The sequence below is a fragment of the Chrysemys picta genome, chromosome 14, assembly GCF_011386835.1.
Source record: "Chrysemys picta bellii isolate R12L10 chromosome 14, ASM1138683v2, whole genome shotgun sequence".
Lineage (NCBI taxonomy): Eukaryota > Metazoa > Chordata > Testudines > Emydidae > Chrysemys > Chrysemys picta.
The window spans coordinates 11,967,720-11,990,460 of NC_088804.1; the positions used below are offsets into that span (position 1 = coordinate 11,967,720).

At 38.7% G+C, this 22,741-nt stretch overlaps 1 protein-coding gene across 4 annotated transcripts in view; it reads right to left on the reverse strand.

Moving 5' to 3' along the window:
* Nucleotides 1–22,741, reverse strand: part of SMPD3 (sphingomyelin phosphodiesterase 3) — a 245,056-nt gene that overhangs the window by 117,259 nt on the left and 105,056 nt on the right. For 2 of the 4 annotated variants that reach the window (XM_065567587.1, XM_065567589.1), the window contains exon 3: nt 8,708–8,769. The exons of the other annotated variants lie outside the window; for them this stretch is intronic. The gene's annotated coding sequence lies outside the window, so the exon portion shown is untranslated. The remainder of the gene's footprint in view (nt 1–8,707; nt 8,770–22,741) is intronic. 4 annotated transcript variants of the gene reach the window in all.

Here is a 22,741-nt window from a genome sequence, read left to right on the forward strand (position 1 = left end):
TGAAACAACAGGGTTTATTTTCCACTCCTTCCTCTTTTTTCACTGATAATGAGTCAGAAAGGAATAGTAGAGGGAAAAATTAAAATTGACTCCTTCTAGAATGATTTCTGATAGGTGAGAAACGTGCCTAAGCACCATTCTCAAGCATATTTAGTGTTCGTGGACAATCTTCTCCTTCTCCTATTCTTTTAAAGAATATGTACTGCTACTACCTCCTGAAGCCAGGATAAGCTGCACCACGTCAGATCATGGCTTACAGCTGTTTACCCTCTCTAAAACTAGGAGATTGCACTGATGCAGTTACAGCAATCGCAGTAATCAGGGCAAATCCACACTGCAGGCAAAACCTCTCTCTCTTTCTTACGGACAGAGTGTAAGGAGAAATCTAACTGGCTGTCTCTCAAATTTTCTCTCCAATGCTCTAGCACCAGTACAGAATCACCAGGGCTAGCAGCAGTGCATACAAGGCACAGGCTTTATATCATTGTCACATAGACATTTTCAGTTCAGACAAGGTGACAGGAGTCTAACAAATAAAGTTCTATATCACCCTAAACACACCTGTGAACCTATCGTCTCTCTAATGCGCACAAATTGTACACAGAAGTTAAATCTTCACAGAAAAAAATCTGCATGATGTATGAATACATCTTGAATACTGTGCGCAGTTCTGGTTGCCCCACCTCCAAAAAGATATTAGAATTGGGAAAAATTCAGAAAAGGGCAACAAAAATGATAGGGGTATGGACAGAGTCCATATAAAGAGAGATTATAAAGAATGGGACTGTTTAATTGACTAAAGGGGGATATGATAGAGGTCTACAAAATCAAGAATGGTGTGGAGAAAGTGAATAAGGAAGTGTTATTTATCTCTTCACATAACACAAGAAGCTGAGAGTTGATGACAGGGGATGGATCACTGAATGATCACCTGTTCTGTTCATTCCCTCTGAAGCACCAGGCATTGGCCACTGTCAGAAGACAGGACACTTGGCTAGATGGACCATTGGCCTGATCCAGTATGGCTGTACTTATGTTCTTATTTGTCTAATTATTTGCAATAGGAACTGAATTGAATACCACTAAATTAGATAACCTTGTGAAATTTTGAAAAATTATTTCTCTTAGTCAGCAAATAAAATCGAATATTGTTCTTTACTTCTTTATTTCAATTTAACTTAAGGAAAACGATGAAGGGTAATGTATTGCTTTTCTTGAACAAACATTGCTGATTTGTCTTAAAGCATGTGTGTCTCTCCAGGAAGTACAGGGACACTGCATACTGTAGGGAGATGCTTTGCAGAGACTTTTTAAGCATACAATATATCCTTTACAAGGTCTATAGGTAAGATTGAGCCTCAAATTTAAGTTTTAAGAGGTTTCATATGACTAGTGAGGAAGTCCCTTTGTAATTAGACAGCAGAAAAGAATGCTGAAGGGAGTGCTGTAACAATTTGGTACAATTTTTTTCAGATAAAAGAATTGAATAATAAATTGAGATGAGTACAGTAGTCTCTTTTCCTGTTTGCTAGATGTTCATGAACAGAGTTTGAAATTAATTTATTTGATTCTTCGAATATTTTTCCCCAATAAGAACTGTTTATGAAAAAGGTCATTAAAATATTCAGAATTTGCTCAATGTTGGTAAGCCACATGCATCACATAGCACTGTTTTCATTCTCTGACTGATGGGCTTATGGAATTAACCAACATAGTGCAAAGTTTGAATTTCAGATACTGAAACCTTATGTATTTTTACATATAATTTCATTTTTAGTGGATAGTTGAATTTAACCCCCCCCCCCCCAGTACTTATGCAGTGAAGCTTGACCACTTGAATATTTGCAGAAAAGGGAATCCAGAGGGTCATGCAGGGGGACTAAATAAAATTAGTATTCAAATTCAAATGGATTATCATGGAATTTTTCCCGTATGCTTTGCTGAACTCTAACAATAAACAATAGCAGGTGGAAACAGAAATTAGAAGGTGCAGACAAGGAAGAAAAGATAAGTGTTCCGATGAGATTCGAAAATGAGCTGGCGAAGGATGCTCCAAGTGGTAGGAAAGGCAGACAAAAAAGTTGTCTCACCATAATTAGTGAGACCATGAAGGGACAGAAAAGACCAATGTTGGGAGTCAAGTAAAGAAATATAATAAAGGGAAAATAGACTTGTCACAGTTCAGGGCAACTGCACTTGTATTTTTCCTCAGCAGTCCAGAAAGTGCACCCAAACCTCAGACTTCCAGCTCTCCAGCTGTTGCCTGCATGGTAGGGTGACCAGATAGCAAGTGTGACAAATCGGGATGGGGTAGGGAGTAATAGGAGCCCATACCAAAAAAAAAAAACCAACCCAATTATCGGGACTGTCCCTATAAAATCGGGACATCTGGTCACCCTACTGGATGGAGACATGCATCCCTCTCTCTTCTGACTGGGGTATTTCCAAGGCTAGGTCTACGCTGGGAGGGGGAGGGAAATCGATTTAAGACACGCAAATTCAGCTACGCAAATAGCGTAGCTGAATTCGACGTATCTTATTCGACTTACCTAGCTGTGAGGACGGCAGCAAATCGACCGCCGCGGCTCCCCCGTCGACGGCACTTACTCCTCCTGACAAGGTGGGAGTACGCGCGTCGATTCGGGGATCGATTTATCCATCTACATGAGATGCGATAAATCGATCCCCAGGAGATAGATTTCTACCCGCCGATCCAGGCAGGTAGTGTAGACTCGCTCCAACTGAATTCCTTCACTGTGTATTTCCCAACACAGGCAAGTTGCCAGGACACCTGCTGACTTTTTCTTAAGAGATGGTTGACAGATGTAATTGCACAGATGTAGGTGTAGTTGCAATTGGTACATTTTTAAGTACCACACAGATTCTTCTATCAAGCCTGTTTTATTCCTAAGGTAAAAAGCAGTACAGAGTACACATTAAACAATAAAAAACCAACAGGCTTACGAGAATTAACCCCAACCCTAACATGGATTCTGACAGGACCAGTCAGTCAACCCCTCACCCAAGGGAGATTCCTTGTGGTTACCAGTTCATTACAGGTTCATCTCAAAACCAGCACCCAGTCTTTCCAACTCTACCCTAATGATTGGGGTCCTCCGTGGATCGGTTGTCTTGTCCATTTGCTGGATCAGAAAGAAGTCCATGAGCCAGTTTAAAACCAAACTATTTATCCGAAACCCCTTTCATTGTCTGTCTCTCCCTGGAGAATCCAATTTGAATTAGTATATGCATACCAATCGGGGCAGAGTTGGGGGAAGGGGGAGCTTGGCTTCTCTGAAGATATTATAACCTAGTGAATTTGCCTAATCACCCCCTGCTGTTCTCCCATGGAAGTACACACATTTCCACAATAACACACATGTAATGGCATTTTTAATACCATGAACTCCAAAGACATTAAAACTTATTCAGTAAGATTTAAGTTTAATCTTAATTCCATAAAGTTTGTCCAGGATAATACAGGTCAGTCTGTAACAAGACTGAAGCAAATTTATGGAAGACTTTACAATCCTGGAGAGCAAATTTGAACTGGATTGTGAAATGAATGGGAGAACACAAGTTTTTGTGCAAACAAAGGTCTGGTTTGAACAGACAATGCAAGTTGAGTAGCAAACTATGTGGTAGATATACTATAGTAACGATCTTGCCTCTCATCACCAGTATATACTGCTGTTGTCATCAGAAGCATTCAGACGAGAAGGGACACTGGAAAGACATACCAAAGAAATTTAAGAGCACAAAAGTGTAGTAGCTAGAGGCTGTATGCCATAGGGAGCTGTCTAATGACAAAGAAAATGTACTTTTGTTTCTGAAATTGACTGTTACAGAAAGTACGCAATTTCCTACTGAGATACCTGTATTATTCACATGGCTTTGAAAACAAATAGCGTTGTGGGGATAGAAAATTTCACGGACTATAGATAGATTCCTGCTCATCTGTTCAATAGAAATCATTAAACATTTGTAGACTCATTCACCTCCTTTTCAGTGATTTATAGACCAAATCAGATAGTTAAATATTTCACCTGCTGATGTCCAGGCTGGGTGGCTTTGGCAAGAACTCAACAGATTTCTAAGCTAGATTGATCAAGAGCTTTCAGCATCCAGCAGTGAGGGTCAGAATCTTTACAAGAACACCACAATCGGAGTGTTATTGGAATGCAAGCTGGCATTGAAATATAGACAATAGGGGTGAAATATTACAATAGTGCCTGGGTGCCTCATCATGCAGACTCTATACAAAACACATAGAAAGAGGTAGCCCCTGCCCAAAAAACTTACAATCTAAATATAGGCAGGTGGGAATTTGAATCCTGGGATGGATTTTCCAACTCACATTTTGTCTTGCTTTTTTAAAATGCAACTATTAGAAAACTACAGCACGTATATTGCAATATTTTATTGGTTTTAAAGAAACTTCATGCAAAATAGTGGTCTTCTAACATAATTTACTTCACAGATCTTATTTCTCTTTACTCCCTTCTTCAATCACTCTTTTCATGCAATCTCACCTACGTTGACATGTGAAAAAGCCTTCTCTACAGCTGCCATCACACAGAGCATCCTTCCTGCATCTCCCCTTCTTCAGCTCTCCATCTTTCTTCTAAAACACATTTTTCCTTTGCTTACATCTCTTTTTAATTGTATTCATTTCCAACTTTGACTACTAGTAAATATTTTGATCAACAGTATTAAATATATAACAACTATGTGCAATACCTGTTGAGTTTAATGGTAGTCACAGTGAAGACAAAAAAAATTACTCTTATATTAGCATGTAAAAATGATATTGTCACCAGTATTAGCTAGTATAGAATAGTTTACTAACCTGTGTTAATAGAAACAACATGCGCTGGTATTAGAAGTCCACATTTTACCCTCTAATATGCTACACTGTATTTGTACTTTTCACTGCTTGTATATATAACTGTATTTATTTAGTTATAAATACGAAAACACAGACCTATAAGATTTCTAGGTGCTCTGACAATTAATGTTACCACAAAAATATATCACCAGAGGCATTAAAAACAAACTTTCAAATAGGAACAAGTATCACATTACCTTGCCACCACTACAAACAAGACTTAGAAAACAATCATGGTAGGTTTGTTTATTTGTTTTAAGGGTATTATTACTTGGCTGGTTTGTGGGGTTTTTTTGTTTGTTTGTTTGACAGCTAGCATGATCCACTGGCAGAAGTAGACAAATACTTTTCCAAATGGCAGGAACATCTCTCTCCTCCAAGAAACAGAGCCTGCATTGAGACCTGCTCGGTAAGTATCTTCAGAGACTTCCAGCAACCAGTAATTAATGTTTATCAATTGTAGTTATGATCATATTAGGAGAACCTTTGTTGGGAGACTTTCATAGCTTCATCATATGGTGTAATTTAAGCTCTATCTGAGTCTAAGTGGTAATTAGCTGGGGTGAAATGATGGAGAATTTCTAAGTGAAATTCTACAGCTATTTCAGGAAGCTTGTCAGACCTTACTATCATCTTGGAAAGCTCTAATCACAGAGCTCTGCAGCATTGACATAAACATTCAAATGGATGCCTCTGAGACCAGACCAACCACAGCATAATGCTATTCTTAACATCTTTAACCAAAATCCCTAATGTTTGTATTAGATCAGCATCAACATCCAGTGCAATCATAGCCCCTTCCTGAGTTTCAATTTTCTCCCCCTCTGTTTCTTCACAAATCAAGGCTATTTTAGTAACATTCAATCTATAAGCACATCTTTCAGGATTTAAATCCAAAAGCGGCTCAGTGGAGTAGGATTAGCACACCAGCACCCTAGTGGATCCAGCTGTAAACTCCAGACTCTACTCCTTATTCAACAAATTAATCCACGGAGGAAAAGGTCAAGTGACAGGTTTCTCCGGCAACATCCCAGCAGAAAATGGAGTGGATAAAGAGTAACGAGTGCGAAGGAGAGGCCATATGTTTATTATGCTTGATGTTTTAAGATGCCTTCTATTTTTAGAATGCAGTCAGAGTTAATATGTATAAGGTGTACTTTCAATCAGGTGGTTAATTTCCGCATTCAGGCAATCTGATGCGTTTTAATTCGGGGCAGAGCTTCACTTATGCATCAGAATACAAAGTTCATTTCCTGTTTAGTAGGAGGCAGATGGAGTGAATAGAGTTACCTCTTAAATCAGGTTTTCATCTGTTCTGCCTGAACAATGCATGGTGTAAGATTAAAGTGTCTTTAGCTTTGGTTTGTGCTAGTTCAGGATTAAAGGCTTTGTGTTAGCCACAGACCTGCTTATTACTGCTTACAGGATGGAATTTTTAAAGTTTAATCTCGGTGAATAGACATATATATTGTATGTTGTCTTAACCTTGCTGTCATGCCCCGTGTCAACTGGTTTCCATACTATCTAGCTCTTGTTTAGCCAAGCACACCACATTTCATAGGGTGTGAATTTATAAGTTTTTTAAAATGTTACTTAATTTATTCCCCTACTTTGTCTATTTGACAGCAAGAACAAGGGACTTAAAAAAAAAGGCAAAAACAAAAAACCAGCATGTTCAGAGTAACGTCATAAATGTCAATAAGGGTGGCAGACTGAGTATTATGTAGCACTAGCAGGTCTACAATAAAATACTGTCAGATTTTGTTTCCAGTGAGATCCCTCAGAGTTATCAATGATCTAAAAGAAAAACTCATCACTGATAAAATTTGCAGATGACACAAAAATTGGAGGAGTGCATTGCTGCAGGGTGATCTGGATTGCTTGGTAAACTAGATGCAAGTAAACAATGTCTGTTTTAATATGGCTACCTGTTCATGTGCACATCTAGGAACAAAGAATACAGGTCATACTAACAGGGTGGGAGACTCTATCCTGGGAAGCAGTGACTCTATGACCCCCCCCCCCCAAAAAAAAAAAAAAGATTTGGGGGGGTCATAGTGGATAACCAGCTGATCATGAACTCCCAGAGTAATGCTATGGTGAAAAGAGACAATGCAATCTTGGGATGCACAAACAAGGTAGAGTAGAGAGGCACTGGAATACTGTGTCCAGTTCTGGTGCCCACAATTCAAGAAGGATGTAGATAAATTGGAGAGAGGTTAGAGAAGAGCCACGACAATGATTAAAGGATTAGAAAATATGATTTACAAGAGTTCAATCTATTTATCTCAGCAATGAGACAGATAAGGGGTGACTTTATTACAGTCCATAAGTATCTACATGGGGAACAAATATTTAATAATGGTTCTTCAACCTAGCAGATAAAGGTATAACATTATCCAATGGTTAGAAGTTAAAGCTAGACAAATTCAGATAGAAAAGGACGTGAAAAGTTTTAACAGTGAGAGTAATCAACCACTGGAAAAATTTACTAAGGGTTGCGGTATATTCTCTATCACTGACTATTTTAAAATCAAGATTGGATGTTTTCTAAAACATCTACTCTAGGAATTATTTCAGGCAAGTTCTTTGGCCTATGTTATATATAAGGTCAAAGTAGATGATCACAATGGTTCCTTCTGGCCTTGAAAACTATGAATCTATTGTTATTCCATTGCCTTCAATGGCAGTTTCATCTTAGTATTGACTACAGTATTTGGCCTACTAATAATATTTAGCTCTTAGAGAATATGAGCTGTCTATGACAATAGAGGGATTCTAAGACAGCAATAAGATTAGAACTTACAACTTTTTGTCTCTCAAGGATAACTGTGCCACAATGCTGCTGAGTCACTGACATTTTCATAATGGTAAACGCTAACAGTAAGAAGTCTATTATGGGTGATCATTATACAATCTCTGGTGCCCATAGTATATCAAACATTTATGATGAGCTCCAAAACTCAGATAAGGTGTACACTAAAAGTATCCAGGAAAAAAGAGAAATTGATCAAGCTTTGCCCTAGAAATCTCATTCTAAGAGTTATGCTCATCCAATCAAGGAACAAAAAAACAAAAAAAAATGCGTTGTGACCAATCACAAACAACCAACAGTTCAAATCTCATGATTTCAAATAGCTAGACACAGTAAATTAAATTTGTAAATAATTTTGGGAAATTTGATCTGTTCAAGGAAATTCCATGAACAGGAAAAAAGGTAAACTTTGTTGAGTAAGTTATTACTCCAAATCATTCTCTCAGCAGTGTTAATAACACCTTACTGTGAAGGTTTGTGGCTGACAAAATGTTTTGCAAGTCAGGTGTATAGTTCTCAAGCTTCAGTGGCTAAATCATTCTGTTACATATGTAAATTTCACTTTTCATCCTGAAGAATTGCAACTTATATTACAAAGCATTGGCTAAATCCTGCCTTACTTACATAAGTAGTGTTACTGAAGTAAATGGTGCTATCCCATGAGTGAGATGACCCGCTCATGTGTCAAGATCACCTTGCACTGTACCGCAGCTGCTCTACACTAACATCGTCATAATGCCAGATTTAGGAGTGCACACTAAGACAAATTCATCTTAAATGGCATTCATATACTAAAAAGACTACTGATGATGTAATATGAAGATTTTATTAGTGAGTCTGGTTTGGAAGCATTATTCTCAAGTGGCAAAGCCATAGGTGAGTTATCACCAATCATACTTAAATATCATACCACATCATCATGTATTCTGTGTATCCCACATTTTAAATAAAACTTTCCTAAAACAGTTTTTACATTTTATTTATTTATTTATTTATTTATTTACTTGGGACAATTTTTGTATCCATCTGTTGGTAACTAAGACACCAGGCTTAACAAAGACTCCAGCTGTGCAGGGATCAGATATGGAGAAAAAAATGACATTTTTAAACCTCTAAAAATGACACCAGATAGCATTTTATACATACCCTGTTTCCCCGAAAATAAGACAGTGTCTTATATTAATTTTTGCTCCCAAAGATGCGCTAGGTCTTATTTTCAGGGGATGTCTTATTTTTCAGAAATGAAAAATGCCTTATTATCGGTGGATGCCTTATTATCGGGGAGGTCTTATTATCGGGGGGATGCCTTATATTACAACGAGAGGCAAAACTGTAAGTAGGCCTTATTTTCGGAGGATGTCTTATTTTCGGGGAAACAGGGTAGTAATGTGATAATATAAAGTCCAACATCTCAGACCCTTCCAGGGCTAGACTTGAGTGCTGGCTCCTGTTGGAAAGGGGTACATCTCTACAACCTAGTGGATTAAGTTCCTGTTTATATCCTTCTCGGATCACAAGATATTGAACTTTAAAATCATGACACTTTGGGTCTAGAAAACCTGTCACTGGCCTAGCACTCAACAGAGCTCAATGAAATATTTTTGGAAAATTGTAAATTCTCTGAAAAATGCATCTTTCAGGGGATTGAAACTGTTTGTGAATTTTGCATATGCTTTTGGAAAATAAATAAACACATACATACAAACCACCCTGAAAGCAAAATTCAAAGTTATATTTCTGAAATTAAATATCAAGGAACCAACACGCAAAATGCTTTGTTTGACCTGAACTAATTTTGGGTGGGTTTTTTTTATTTTGTTGGGAAAAACAAAAACAAATCCGTTTCAGTTCAAAATGAATCTATTCCCCTCCCCCCACCTTCATGCTTTTTGGTTTGGCCACCAAACCAAACCTAACAAATATTTGCTCAGCTCTAATTGCCAATCCTGGGCCTGAGCTACTTCTGATTCTGGGGTATTTTCATATTTTTGGGGTACAAACATTTGAAGCAAACATTTTGGAGGCTGACTAAAACAAAACAACAAAAAAGCACTGGCAGATAAGGGTCTTCATATATTAAAATAGGTCACAGGAAAATACTTTAGTGTGTATAGGGCAGGTGAGGCAGTCAAAAGTGCATGATAAATAAATGTATCACATGGCTTTCTGATTTATCACCTGTATACCATCTCCATGTATGTATATATTTAAATTCTGTATTAACAATGTAATCTGTTACACGACTCCCAGTTAGAATTTCAATATCTATTCCCCCTTCACAGCCTTACTGAGAAAGTACCTGGGAATTGGATTTACTTTTTGAAGGTTCTCTCTGGAATATGAAAGACTTTCTTCTGCCACATCTAAATGATACATCCAGGCAAAACCAGTGCCTAACAAGAAAGACTTGACAATGGAGCTGCTGTCCTTTATAATTTTTGGCTAGATTATTATTTATAACACTTATCTGTGTGATAGTAAAATCATCTTTAAACTCTTATAGCTACAATATACTCAACTGCCTCCAGTAGGTCTAATCGATGTTCCAGAGCTTTAGCCATCTTAACTTTCTAGACAGTGATGTATGTCCAGTGGCAAACCCGCTCTTTGATTTGTTCCATGTTTAGGTTCAATAAGTCCTTTAAATTCTTAATAGGCAGCAGGTTTAAAACAAACAAAAGAAAGTATTTTTTACACAAACCTGTGGAACTCCTTGCCAGAGGATGTTGTAAAGCCAAGACTATAACAGTTCAAAAAAGAACTGGATACACTGTACATTCATGGAGGATAGGTCCATCAATGGCTATTAGCCAGGATGGACAGGGATAGACAGATGGATGTTTGCCAGAAGCTGGGAATGGGCGACAGGGGATGGATCACTTGATGATTACCTTTTCTGTTCATTCCCTCTGGGGCACATGCCATTGGCCACTGTCAGAAGACAGGATACTGGGCTAGATGGACCTTTGGTCTGACCCAGTATGGCCGTTCTTATGTTCCTAGTATCTACAGTAAACTCCAAATGTGTTTAATTAGCTTTTAGCTTGGATTTGACAAGTTGGCTGCATTTTTACTTTTAAATGTAAATTAAAGACACTCTTCTTTGTTGCTATACTGAATAGCATTTGAGTGCCATGTTCCAGAAAAAAATCTCATGAAGGACATTATTTAAATATATTTAGTATTCATTCTACTCCATTGTTTTATGGCTCTGAAGTAAAAGCAGTGTAACAGAGGTAAAACTATTGTAATTTAGAGGTTTCTAATTAGCGGTTATTTTGCCAAAGACACTTCTACTTAATCTAACAAAGACTAGTAAGTTTTGCAGCTGCCTGGTCTTTATAAAGCTTTCAGTCTTCATGGATGTCTTCCAACCCAGGTTTTACACTAAACAATGCAATTTCTAGAATGATTGAAAAACCATTAGCAAAAAAACACACAGAATTTCCACTTACATAACTCTGTTTTTTCCAGGAAAGTTCAAGTAAACAAACCTGGCATATATAGTAAGTATAAATGATTATATCTGTATTTAGCATGTATCCTCTCCCTCCCCAGCTCTCCCTCTCCCCTGCCCATATCCACCAAAGACACTTAAAACGTATAGTTACAATTAGTGTATATGATGGCCATAAAAATCACCATTACTTGTACAAGCTCTGCTCATGAGTAACCAGCCTCTTATTCTGAGCCAGATTCTGCCCAGGACTTATACAAGTGTATGATAATTGGGAGAGGAAAAAGGAGGCCTCCCTACCACTTGCAGTGTCTGCTTAACTGTCTCAAAGAATTGCAGTCCTTGAGCTCAGTAAAGAGCAGACTGTTCTGTCTTTACATCCGCGGGGGTATAAGGCACCCAAAGGGAGCAGGGAGAAAGCCATGCAATTGTCCCACCCCTTCTTTATGCTGGCTGCAAAGAAGAAACAGTTTGCAACAGGAAGCAGGCTGTGCCCCGAGGAGTGTTTAGTATTAGATGTGCATACCTGGCATGTTGGGCTTTTGGAGGGTGCCCAGAGAGGAATTCTGCTTTCCTGATACTGCCCTGCACAGAGGAGCTCTGCACTTTATCTCACTCTGGGATGTGCCTTACAGGTCTAAACTAGCCCATGGATGGGACAGACTGGGTTTCTTGTGAAGTTCTGACTGAAACCTGCATGTTTTTTATGACTAATCACAACAGGTAGTGGGAGAGGGCATAAGACTGCACTCTTTTAAAACCCAAATATCTTCTTCTTACCTCTATTTCTATTTTACAAGACAATAAACATTCCTCAGTTTAAAAACAATTCTCTTTTCATATCATTCCCCATACATTAATGAGACACCTATTAGTTGCTGTGTGGAATGGTACCCTTCATGGTCTCTTAGATGTGGTTGTGCATCTTCTACATTGTAACATGACCTACTATAGTTTGGCTACTTATTCCTTTAGACCAGCGGATCTCAAACTATGGGATGGATCACTTGATCCATCCCAAGGGAGGTGCGAGCTGTGTGCCCCCCTTTTTTTTTTAAAGTGGTCTGGCTGTCAACCCTGGGTGACTGGGACTCATGCAGAAGGACTGTGCATACCCGGGAATTGGGGATAAAAGGGGACAGCCAGAGCCCTTCCCCTCTACCCCCCCTCCAACCCCTCAATTCCTCACCGGGAGTGCAGAAGTCAGGGTGGCAATTGGGTACTAAGTATGCTGTGAAAAGTGATATTGATTAATATAACTTTTCATATTGCCACTCTTACTTCTGTGCTGCTGCTGACATGCCACTGCCTTCGGACCTGGACGCCCAGCCAGCAACCACTGCTCTGCCTTCATATGTTTGGGGGGGCAGGGGGGGGTGTAAACAACTAGACATAAAGAAGGGGAGCTCCAATCAAATAAGTTTGAGGACCACTACTTAAGACTTATCTTTGAAGCAGAAATCTGCTATTTGTTTGGCACAGTCCAGCTGCTGTCTCTTGTTTTACACTCAGATTGTAAGCTCTTTGCGGCAGGGACTGTAGGGCTCTTTGGGGCAGGGACTATACCGGGGGTCTTGGTCCATGACTGGAGCTCGTAGGCACTATAGTAATACAACTAATAAATAGTAAGTTACCTATTGCACAGCACCATGTACACTTATGGGTCTGTCTTAAACAACACACACACACAGCACGTCAAAAATACAAGTGCACTTTGGAGTAAGTTCTGCCACAGTCCAAAAGGTCCCTGATAGCTGCAAAGCAAAGGCAGTTCCACTATGTAAAGCCTCACTTATCCCCTTTGCAACTACTACTAATGGGGCTGTGTGGGTGCATAGTAAATGAGGGTAGGATTTGGCTTCAAGTACTTGACTGCTTGTCAGGATGACTGGGTTGCAGATAAGATTAGAGTCAGAATTCACTCTCCCCTTTCTTACACATACATCTTGTAATACCTTACATGGAAGATGGATTTCTCTGTCCTGTGCCTTAAGATGCAGAGCTCCCTCATACTATATGGCGATAAGCCACTGAAGCATGTGGGGTGCGGAGAATGACAGAAAGACAGAATTAATGTAAAACACTAATATGCCAGTTGCAGTATATAATCTACCTGGGGATTTAGTGTAACAAACTCCTCTCCCCACCCCATGGAAAGGTACCCCCTACCGATTGAGCAGAGCTTAATTTCACAGCATTCATCTCTGCTTGGTTACACCCCAGGGAACAGTGTTGCCATGGTAACTGCAGGTTCTATGGCTTTCCCCCCCACCATTAACAGCCATATGACTGTTAGCTTCAGGATCAGGTAAATACTGATTGATAGCACTGGTTGGTGTGGGGGGAGGTGGTTTATTTAAAGCTGCAGCTAACCCAGCAGGAGAGAGCAACACAAGCACAACTGGCCACAGATTGTAGAGCAATTCAAACAAAACTTGGATGAAGATGGACAGATTGGTCTGGAAAAAAATCATACATGGTTGTTTGTTATTCTCCTTGACACAGTAGCTGAAGAGAATTCTGATATCAAAGCCTTTTAGTCAATCTGAACATAGTTACCTATAGGGGGCTTCACCGATCTTCTCTACCACCCAAGGACAACTGTTTATCTGATTAAGTCTAACAGCGATTACCATATCACAGTTAGGGAGGGAGAGAGGGAGTGCTGAAGCTGCCATGTCCCACATAAGAACTAACACACTGAGGGTAACAGGATTAATAAAAACGTCTCATGGCTTAAACTGTGTAACAGCCAACTGGGTTATACTACCTCACATGTAGCATCTGCTGTAGGTCTGCAAGGCAAGAGTATAACATTTCAGTACAGAGAAACCATATGAAAAGAGAAGTTAGTAATGTGCTAAGAAACAGGTAGTGTGAGTGAAAAAAAGATTCTTGGTTACCTCCCTTTTCCTTTCCAATACATGCTCCTTACATGGCAGATTGTGAAATACATAACCATTGTCTCAAATGGCTTTATTGCATCACATTTTTCAAAGGAGAATGTATTTCTCAGTGGTCTAAAGGAGCTAGGGTGACCAGATGTCCCGATTTTATAGGGACAGTCCCGATTTTGGGGTCTTTTTCTTATATAGGATCCTATTACCCCCCACCCCCGTCCCGATTTTTCACACTTGCTGTCTGGTCACCCTAAAAGGAGCCCCCAAGACTGTCTATCCTCTCCCTTTCTTCCCATTGCCAAGGGAAACTCCTCCATCTCCCTAGGCTCCCCCACCCCCAGGCCTGAAGATAGTCTGAACCTGACAAAAGTGGCCAGAGTCCCCTGGTGTGTGTGGAAATCCTCCAGTGGCACAGAGCTGTCTCTATACCACTGAATTTCACACCCCCTGGTATAGAAAATGCCAGAGCCTGTCAAGAGGTTGGCAATCCCTGGTTACTCTAAATTGCCTTGGGGGCTATATCACATAAGACCAGCCACATGTCAGCCAAGCCTGAGCTTTGGGCCCAATGGATTTACTCCTGTTTAACTGATACAAATTTTTAGCCCTTAATGGTTCTGCCCACTAATCTATCGGCAAAGTGACTATTTAATTTGCTCTAAATATATCTGTTTTCTAAGTATATCCTCAGTTTTCAGGATTTTGGCAACGACATACGGGTCTGAGATAAATTCTTCTGTTATAACCATGAAAGTCTATGAAAATCACAAGGATTGTACTGTGTAACTGAATGCACAATTTTCCCAGTGTTTTAAAATTTGCTCCTAGCTGAGTTTTGCTCACACACTTCGGATATATATTTTTAGTGTGAAATTTAAATGTAGAGAAGGAACTTTACTAGTGAGATGAATATCGGAGTTTTATAGTAGTCCAGATATGATCTCATACAACTTAGTCTAATGTATTTTGTATTCTATTCTGTTATCTTCAATAGAGGGTGACCATGATAAATGTATTATAAACTACGGACTCTGCCCTACAAGGTACTAAAGGGTCTGACCCCCATCCAGCAAAGCACATATTTAACTTTAAACATAAGTAGTCCCATTCATTCCAATCATATGTATCCAATATGTATGATCCCAATGGGACTATTCATGTGTTTAAGTATGTGCTTTGCTAGATCAGGGCCAGAGTGCTCAGCAACTTAAAGTACTAGCCCTGTGTACACAGTAACCTCATTTTTACTCAAAATCAGCTATGCTGTTGGGTTTTTTAGTTTTAAGATATAAACAAACAAGAAATATTAGTCTTATCAGTAATCCTGACTTGTCGGCTGGCTGGCTGTTATCAGGTGGCACTTTCCCACATGTATCACTGTGAAGGGATTTGAAGACAGACAGGGTAGTAATTTTATGAGTGAGTTTGGAAAATTGTTTCATGCCTGAGGGTTGGTACAGAAGAAAGCATTACACAGATGAAAGACATAGTCCTGACCCCCAACTAGATTACAACTGTCATCAGACAATATAAAACACACCGTGGGACCTACAGGAAGGTCCTACTGTAGACCAACATTTTATTTGTTTGATAGTTGTTTGGTAACAGGTATGTGATGGTATTTTTGGTGATAAGGACTATTTGTGAACCCCATAAAAATGAGTACTGAACTCAAAGGTCACGACTTTGAGTACTAAACCAAGCAAGACATCTATCCTTACACAGCATACATAGCAGACAAAGGTTTTTCCTTAGTCATTTTCCTCTAACTGAAAAGCAAATTTGAATGACAAGTATGTAGAATCCAGATCAATGTAATTAAAATATGGATAATGAAAGCAATTCAGTACCAGAGAAAAGGTCTTGGCTTCTGTAGCTATGGTAGCCTAATAATAACAGAATATTTTTAAAAGGTCAGGGAAGTTAAAAATGTAAGTCAGAAAGGGTGGGTTCATAATCTTCCATTTGGAATTTAAATGGGTCACACACTTAAATGAAATAAAAATCTTTCAGAAGGATTAGAATGTCATTGGACAGTAATTAAGACTAAATGGGGCCTGACTCCTACACAACTAAAAGGGTCCCAAACCCCAAAAGAAAGAGAAATGGGCCAAATTCTACTCTTGCTCCCACTCAAATCCAATGACTTTAGTGGAAATGCAGAAGTGTGACAGAGATCAGAATTTAATCCATTAATATTAAATTCCTAGAAAGCTACTATTTCTTTGTTTTAAAACCAGTTTATTTAAAGTAAGTGACTTAGGTTGTTTTCAAACGGAACAGAATTTGCCCCAAGTTATTTTAGAATAACCACATTAGGATTTGGTTTTATACATAGTGAGACAGTTAATATGCAAATTGTTTTTGTTTTAACGGCTTTAACGAAGGACAAAGGAGTCGTTCTTCAAGCTATCTCCCGGATATTCATCTGGAAACATGACCTGCAGCGTAATTAAGCATGTCTTTGCATATCAGAGAAGAGAAAAAGGAATGGGAACCAGGATCACTGGATTGTAATCCCATCTCTAACATAATTTACCTATTTCCCATCACTGCTCTGTTTTCCCCATTTGTAAATGTACATCACGGATAAACTTGACCCAGTTCTGTTTACCTATAGTACCTGACAGCTGTTGTGAAGATTAACTAATTAACACTTATAAAAACACCTTGAAATTAAACATCACTATATTGGTGCTAAGAATAACTACTATGGTATCTAATGACTTTACTGAACTTTAACATAATGCATTACCTTTTCAATCAAACTGTTTGAGATGCTTTTATAATATCCTGGCATTTCTACAGTAGTTAGAAAATGCATTAATTGAAACTATGCCCTGGGCAACTATAGTAAGTGATGCTTTATTGCAGTACAACTAGGACCATCCCTCTGCTTGCAGAAATGTAGGTAGAATTTAGCTTGATGGTTTATGGATTTCCCCCCCCCCCCTGAATTATTTGTACTGCCAAATCTATTTCTTACATTGTAAATTGTTTTTTCACAGAGAGTCATTCATTCCTCAGATTAATGCAAAGAGATTTTTCTCTAGTTTTTAAATCACATCTATTTCAGAAGTGTTCTGTTTATTTCCCTTTATTGGTTACCCACACACTATTTCTATTCTTGGCAGCAGAACAAATTAAATCCTAGGCATTCTTTCCCAGGACACCTTTGTCGTGGAACACTAAGGTAAAGAGTTGCATTAATTTATGTAAATTCACTGATTTCAAATAATCATCCCACACTTCTCAACCCTCATGATTTACCCTGTGACCCCTGAGATTGTTTTGTTTCGTAACTGCGCTAGGTTAATGTCATCCCACCAATGGAAGTCTAACCCTCCCTACCCTCTCCCCCTGTGAGTGTTCAGCACATTTTTGCCAAATCACTGGGGACCAGGTGGATGTTAGGTCAAAATATTTCACTGTTTGAAGCTGAATAATACTAAACTGCTCACTTTATTCTGAGAATGGAATCCCGGTTACATATACTACTCTACTTATGCCTAATAATGACAGGCAGAAATAGCATTAATAATGACCAGAGTTATATTTTTACTACACTGTGAGGAATGTAACCTCCTGGTCATCTTTGTTTCGCCACTGGAAAGAACGAATTGCCTCTAAAACAAGAGCTTTAAGACATTCCTGAATAAAACAGCGTAGCACAGGACTGACTAGTATATTTAGATCCTACAGCAATACATGGTGCAATTTTATTTCCATCATCTGGATTCTTATAAGGGTGGGTTGCATATTGTTCTCCTGGCTCGTAAAATTGCTACTGTCCCACATTTATGATCATGTTACAAAACAAAAACCATCAGTACATTTCAGTCTTAATAAAAATAAAATAGTGGTATGTGAATCTCAATACTAAACATGTTCAGACGTTAGCTGCAAATGGAAATCCTTCAAATGCATTTTTGGACACTTCATCATCCAAATTTGTTCATGGAAAGCAGTGCAAGTATAGTAGGCAAATTTAAACGTAAGCTGATCTATAAGTCTACAGAACCCATTTTAAAAACCTACTCAGATTCAGGCATATTGACACTGTTTCCAATTTATTAGCAATAATCTCTGGGTATCAGCCTTAGGCTTGTGGCTCGTGGTTAATTTATAAAGGCTGGAACCAATGAGGAAATGCAGGATTGCATTACACAGCTATGGAATAGAAACAAAGTTTTGATTCCTCTCTACATCATGACCATAGACTCAGACTTTAAGGTCAGAAGGGACCATTATGATCATCTAGTCTGACCTCCTGCACAACGCAGGCCACAGAATCTCACCCATCATAGGTTTTTCGTATCATTTGGAAACCTAGATGTATTTTATTTAGGAACTGAACATCTGTATTTTAACACAGAGCTGAGTTCTACATTCTCACTTTCCTCGTGCAGTACCATCTGTCTTACAGCTATGAAAAAAAATACCTTTGCCTGTGTATAGCACCTCTCCTCCCAAATCATCTTTAAAACTGAAATGCAGCAGCTGTTTAACAGGTGCTCAGATACTATAGAAATAGGCACATTTAAAAAACTCAGTAGAATAGTATACAGAATAGAACTCAGAACAACATTGAACAATAGCATATGGTAGGAAGTAAAGAATTCTGTATGCAGATGATACTACAGAGCTGGAGAGTGTAATTACCTGGGAAGAAATTTGGTCAGGGTACAATAGTTAACAGCCTTATTCTTGTGAAGAATGCAATAGCACAGTATCTCTATTGACCACAAGTTTCCAGGATTTTAGTTTCTTAAATTGTCTAAAAACATGGCAGTACCCAAGTACCACCAGAGTTCAGTGCTGATACAGAATGAAACACTCCACATATTAATTCATTCTGCAGCACCTGGTCGTCTCTTATAAGTCTCTTGCCAAAGTACTGGGTTGGTCTAAATTTGCGGTTAGTTTGAGATCTGCTTGGGATCACAGCAAAAGTGATTTATGGCTGTAAGCTCTTTAGAAGCATTTCAGTTGTTTATATAAATTTTCCACTTGTATCCATTCAGTCCAGTCTTCACTCTCAGAATGAACATAACATGTTGTTAAGAAGCACAGTAACTGTTTTGGTTATTTCATGACATGACCTAATCACATGCAATGACGAGACGGGATTTAATAAAGGCAGCACAGGAAATAAAAGGAAATAAGATTATACTAATTCAAACACTGAATAACGAATGGGCTGGCTGTTTTAATTCAGGCAATTTGAATTATTAATGAACCATTTGCTTATTCTATTGGAAATATTTCCTCAGCTGTCTGGATCAGGAAATTGGGCCCTCTGCTTCTAAAAGGTCAGACGCAACAGAGTAGAGAGCTGTTCTTTTCCACAGCCTGATTTTCTGCATTCAAAAAATGAAAGTCACGACCTGCTTGTCTTTAAAAACAAATAGGCAAGAGAGAGCAAAAGCAGGAAGACTTGGGGAGGCAGGGGAAATCAGCAGGAAAAATTTTGCTCCAGATTCACACCACCAGAAGTGTCAATTAAATCAAAGGAGATATTCTGGACTTGCACCATTATATCTGACAGCAGAAATTGGCTGAGTTACTTTAGATGGAAAGCAGCTGAGACAGGGAGAAACAGACAAAGCAATACAATAAATTCTAAGGAATATACTGGTCTGCTGTCACAATTATGAGCTTCTGAACGCACTTCAGTCATGCATGGGTCAAACACTTCCTTAGCCAAACTGCTATAATGATCCTCTATAGACTTTCAGTACAAAAGCGCGTCCGAATTTTTGAAATTTTGGTGAAAAAAAAAATCACAAATGTTCAAAACCATTGCCTTTTTTTAAATTAATATAACTAGTAAAAAAAAACTTTTTAAACTGACAAATTGTCAAAAAGAGGTAAAAATTTTATCGGAAAGACATTCACCATTTTCTGACCAAATCTATTCCTTAGTCCCAATCTAGGGCATATATACCAGAATACTATAAGGAAGCTGTAATCTAAGTGCGGGTTGGGGAAGAGGGTGGAAGGCTTCTTAGATCACCATGCTTATAGCCTTTCAAACTCCATACCAAATTTGCTTAAGATAAGATTTTTTTCCACTCCAAACTCTACCTGGAATCTACATGTAAAGCTACATTCATTCTGGCTCATGCATCATCTCTAATCTGAATTTGATACTCCTTTTTGGTTATTGCTGGTAATGATGCATAAACAGAAACAAATACAGCATACCACTTTTGATTTGTGCTTTGGGTGGGAGCCTATCTGAATATTGTTACAACCATGCAAATAAACCCCTATAAATGCACTGTCTCTGTCAAACTGTCTCAACTTCCTAAATTGAATCTCAGGCTGGTGTGCAACTGAATCAGGTCCACAGCCTCCTACCCTAAACCCAGAATACCCCTTTGACTACATACATGGAGGATCCAGAGTAGCCTCTTGGCTGCTGTTATAGGGAGTGAAAGTTGAAGTAAACACCTGCCACTCCATGTTTACCCTCTTATCTCCAAGTTTTCTGACACAGTAACCTGCAGGAAATTGGAACCTGAATGGGACAATTTGAAGAGCTAGAGGTTACTTTGTTTCTTTCATTCCTTCCTATCTTTTAAATTATCCATTCCGGAACTGAGGTATATTAATGGAATATTTTGGTGAACTTCCACAGCATGTGGTTGTAAACTAAAAGTTTCAGCCTCCCGTTAAGTCGTCATATCACAGTTGATGATATGGATTATTCTACCTGAAAACTTAATGGGGGCTGAACTAGTCACATTTTTATTTTTTCATGTTTTGAATAACAAGAGAACAGCAAGCCTCTTACAGAGTGTTGCATATGAAATCATTCAGAAGTAAAGACAAATCATTTACATTAGTGGACCTCCAGGTTTGTATTAATAATCCAATTTGTTCCTTGTACTTGGCAAACTATTAGAGTACTGTACCATCTGCCAATATTTGGAAGCTATTGAGACTTCCTAGTAGAGAATTTATTTTTTAGTAACTAATGTAGCTCAAAGGATCTGCTGCTGTCCTCCAAACTAGACACATTAGTACTGTTAATCTTCTTCTTTAATCAGTTCCTGTAGCTCTTTATTCATTTTGTTAACTGTTGTCTGAACTGTGTGTTCCATCTACCTTAAATCTGTCAGCCTTCCGAATTTATATCCTCTGTGGTCTCCTGAAATAATTCCTCTTCCTCCTTTCTAATGCTGTGCTTCCAACATATCCTAAATCCCATGTTAGGGTTTTGTAACAGTCAAAGAAGAAGAGAGAGACATGGGGCAAGCCAATGCTTGGGCCAAAGATGGTCAAGTCTCTATACAGCAGCATACAAGTGCTCTCTTCTCTTCCTCTTAGGTGCTGAGCACGCCACCTTTGCAATGCTTCCACCCCACGAGCTTGAGCTGTGCTTATGACCCAAAGATGGTTTCTCTGCATCAGGCTGCTATTAGACTGCCTGGCCAGCCATGGATAACAACCCCTTTATTATCTAGCAAGACACTGTGAATAAGAATGGACAAGAATATTTCCAAGCAGCTATCTCATACTGAAAAGACTAGTTGAGCATAAAGTTTTGGTACCAGAAGCAGTAATAAAAATAAATATGCATGTTCTAAATGTGTCTCACCAATGGCTCAAACAATCCATACTTTCTAGTCACAGAAACTCAGAAGGATTTTCACTTTAAATGGGTATAATCAGAAAACATTGTCACTGAGCTAGGCATGAGAAGTGGTAAGCTCCATAAAAGAGGGTTGCTATCATCTGAATTGAAAAGGGTCATATTTTATGATGCTTTAAGCTCAGCTACCAATTAAGACTAACAAAAATGAGCTACGTACTTCTAATGTCTACAACTACAGGACTCTGCAAACGTAGGCAGTACATATTCTTAAGCAATATAGAGTAAAAATCTTGTAGGTAACATGATAAAATTAATTCCCCCTTCCCTTTACCGGTAAAATATCATTTGGACTAATACTGACCTGCTCCTTAAACACCATTTTTTAAAAAATGCAACTTTTAAATGTCTATTGTCTCTACAGTGATTCTTGTGTATCTGCTTTTGCCTAATCTCTTCCATGACATGATAGAGTTGCCATTAGTTAAGTTACCAAGCCTGAATTCACCAGCATGTCTATCACATAAAGTAGGGCTTTAGCAAAGTAGTCAAAATACGTTCTAAAAGTAACTTCTCATGTTATGTGATTTAAGAACATAAGAATGGCCATACAGGGTCAGACCAAAAGTCCATCTAGCCCAGTATCCTGTCTTCCGACAGTGGCCAATGCCAGGTGCCCCAGAGGGAATGAATAGAACAGGTAATCATCAAGTGATCCATCCCCCTGTCGCCCATTCCCAGCTTCTGACAAACAGAAGCTAGGGATACCATCTCGGCCCATTTATCTTGCACTTTTGACTGAATCATCTACACTATCTAGTCATCCATTTCTGTCACAACTACTAACATTTCACACCTCTGAGCAGCTTCCCAGCAGCCATGGTCTTTAAAAAAAACAAAAACAAAAAAACCCCAACACACACAAACAACTTGCTACAAAAATAATTCCACCAAAATTTTGGCCTTGTTGCAATTCCTGTGGAGCTGCAACTTGGGCTTTTTACTCTTTCATAAACTGCAATTAAAGCCTTGTGTGCTGCTATGGGGATACAGTCTCTGCTTACTGCTGCTGCAGCTGTTG